We start from the raw sequence: 3,535 nt of genomic DNA, 5'->3' as shown, positions 1-3,535 counted from the left end.
TGGTTCGAAGGATACCTCCGAACGGCCCCCGGCATAGTTACAGAAGACCAGAAACTGCAGGTCCTGCCAGGGTGAGCCCGGAAATCTACACTCTCATAGAGGACGCGGACGATTTCCCGACGGCGATCGCCATGCTGAGAGGAATCTACGTCAGCCCCGTCAACCAGGTCTACACACGCCACCAGCTCGCGGCGAGACGACAAATCCCCGGGGAATCGCTGGACGAATTCTACAGTGCGCTGTTAATACTGGGGAGAAACTGCAACTGCCCATCGGTTTCGGCTAACGAACACACAGAGCTGCTGGTCTGAGATGCGTTCGTGGCAGGTATGCTTTCGTCCCAAATTCGCCAGCGCTTGCTGGAAAAAGACACACTAGGCCTCAAAGAGCACGGGCCCTCGCGGCCTCGTTCGATGTGGCATCGCAGAACTCCCGTGCCTACGCCGCCGACCGTGCGGCAGCCCCCCCCTCCACAGGCCTGCGCTGCCAGAGCAGCAGATCACCCAGGGGGGCCCCGCTGCTACTTTTGTGGGCAAGGGAAACACCCCCGAATGTGCTGCCCGGCCCGCAGGGCCCCCTGTAAAGGGTGCGGCAAATAGGGGCACTTTTTAGCAGTGTTCCAGGCCCGGGAGGTAGCCGCTATCTCCGGGGGAGAACCCCAAACTCAACCCCCCCCACCCCCCAGCAATCCATGTGCGGCCAACCGGCGCCGCCATCTTGGGTCCCGGACTCCATGCGGGAGGGGTGGGCGCCGCCATTTTGGGTCCCGGACTCCATGCGGGAGGGGTGGGCGCCGCCATTTTGTACTCCTGCGACAACGTGCGATCCATGGGCAGCGCCACCTTGTCCAGCCCCGACCGTGTGCGACCCGTGGACGCCGCCATCTTGGCTGACGGCTAAGGACCCCGGGATGGACGGCCCCACGGGGCCTGAAGAAAACGCCCCAATGCAGCAACTACGACTGGCTTCGGTGACCCTGGACCAGTCGCGGCCCCGAAGGCTCCAAACAGCAACAACAACAGTATTTATAAACGGGTACGAGACCTGCCTGATCAACTCTGGGAGCACGGAGAGTTTTATACATCCCGATACGGTAAGACGCTGTTCCCTTCCAATCCACCAGAGTAATCAAAAGAAAATTCTGGCGGCAGGATCCCATCCCGTACAGATCAAATGGTTCTACATCGTGAACCTCACGGTGCAGAGGTGGGAGTTCAAGAACTACCAGCTTTACGTCCTTCCCCACCTCTGCGCTGCCTCACTCCTGGGGTTGGATTTTCAGTGTAACCTCCAGAGTTTAACGTTTAAATTTGGCGGCCCTGTACCCCCACTCACTATCTGCGGCCTCGCGACCCTCAAGGTCGACCCACCGTCCCTGTTTGCGAACCTCACCCCGGATTGCAAACCCGTCGCCACTAGGAGCAGACGGTACAGCGCCCAGGACAGGACATTTATCCGGTCAGAGGCCCAGCGGCTGCTGAGGGAAGACATAATCCAGGCCAGCAATAGTCCCTGGAGAGCCCAGGTGGTAGTTGTAAAGACCGGGGAGAAGCAGAGGATGGTTGTAGACTATAGTCAAACCATCAATAGGTACACACAGCTGGACGCGTACCCTCTCCCCCGCATATCCGACATGGTCAATCGGATTGCACAATACAAGGTCTTTTCCACGGTGGACCTTAAGTCCGCCTACCACCAGCTCCCCATCCGCTCGAGCGACCGCAAATACACTGCTTTTGAAGCAGATGGGCGGCTCTATCACTTTTTAAGGGCTCCATTCGGCGTCACTAACAGGGTCGCGTTCTTCCAACGGGAGATGGACCGAATGGTTGACCGGGATGGTTTGCGGGCCACGTTCCCGTACCTCGACAACATCATCATCTGCGGCCACGACCAGCAGGACTACTACGCCAACCTCCGCAAATTCCTCCAGACCGCAAACGCCCTGAATCTCACATACAACAGGGAGAAACACCAGGTGTTAGATTTGGAGGTATTTGAGCACTTTGGGGACAGTGACCACAATTCGGTGATGTTTACGTTAGTGATGGAAAGGGATAAGTATACCCCGCAGGGCAAGAGTTTTAGCTGGGGGAAGGGCAATTATGATGCCATTAGACATGACTTGGGGGGGGGGATAGGTTGGAGAAGTAGGCTGCAAGTGTTGGGCACACTGGATATGTGGAGCTTGTTCAAGGATCAGCTACTGCGTGTTCATGATAAGTACGTACCGATCAGGCAGGGAGGAAGGCGTCGAGCGAGGGAAACGTGGTTTACCAAAGAAGTGGAATCTCTTGTTAAGAGGAAGAAGGGGGCCTATGTGAAGATGAGGTGTGACGTTTCAGTTGGGGTGCTTGATAGTTACAAGGTAGCGAGGAAGGATCTAAAGAGAGAGCTAAGATGAGCAAGGAGGGGACATGAGAAGTATTTGGCAGGTAGGATCAAGGGATACCCAAAAGCTTTCTATAGGTATGTCAGGAATAAAAGAATGACTAGGGTAAGAGTAGGGCCAGTCAAGGACAGGGATGGGAAGTTGTGTGTGGAATCTGAAAAGATAGGAGCGATACTAAATGAATATTTTTCGTCAGTATTCAGTCAGGAAAAAGATAATGTTGTGGAGGAGAATGCTGAGCTCCAGGTAAATAGATTAGATGGCATTGAGGTACGTAGGGAAGAGGTGTTGGCAATTCTGGACAGGCTGAAAATAGATAAGTCCCTGGGTCCTGATGGGATTTATCCTTGGATTGTCTGGGAGGCCAGGGAAGAGATTGCTGGACCTTTGGCTTTGATTTTTATGTCATCATTGGCTACAGGAATAGTGCCAGAGGACTGGAGGATAGCAAATGTGGTCCCTTTGTTCAAGAAGGGGAATAGAGACAACCCCGGCAACTATAGACCGGTGAGCCTCACGTCTGTTGTGGGTAAAGTCTTGGAGGGGATTATAAGAGACAAGATTTATAATCATCTAGATAGGAATAATATGATCAGGGATAGTCAGCATGGCTTTGTGAAGGGTAGGTCATGCCTAACAAACCTTATCGAGTTCTTTGAGAAGGTGACTGAACTGGTACACGAGAGTAGAGCAATTGATGTGGATTTCAGTAAAGCGTTTGATAAGGTTCCCCACGGTAGGCTATTCCATAAAATACGGAGGCTGGGGATTGAGGGTGATTTAGAGATGTGGATCAGAAATTGGCTAGCTGAAAGAAGACAGAGGGTGGTGGTTGATGGGAAATGTTCAGAATGGAGTTCAGTTACAAGTGGCGTACCACAAGGATGTGTTCTGGGGCCGTTGCTGTTTGTCATTTTTATCAATGACCTAGAGGAAGGCGCAGAAGGGTGGGTGAGTAAATTTGCAGACGATACTAAAGTCGGTGGTGTTGTCGACAGTGCGGAAGGATGTAGCAGGTTACAGAGGGACATAGATAAGCTGCAGAGCTGGGCTGAGAGGTGGCAAATGGAGTTTAATGTAGAGAAGTGTGAGGTGATTCACTTCGGAAGGAATAACAGGAATGCGGAATATCTGGCTAATGGT

This window comes from Scyliorhinus torazame, unplaced genomic scaffold (genome assembly GCF_047496885.1).
Source record: "Scyliorhinus torazame isolate Kashiwa2021f unplaced genomic scaffold, sScyTor2.1 scaffold_82, whole genome shotgun sequence".
In the NCBI taxonomy this organism is placed as follows: Eukaryota; Metazoa; Chordata; class Chondrichthyes; order Carcharhiniformes; family Scyliorhinidae; genus Scyliorhinus; species Scyliorhinus torazame.
Note: the sequence above shows the minus strand (reverse complement) of the source record.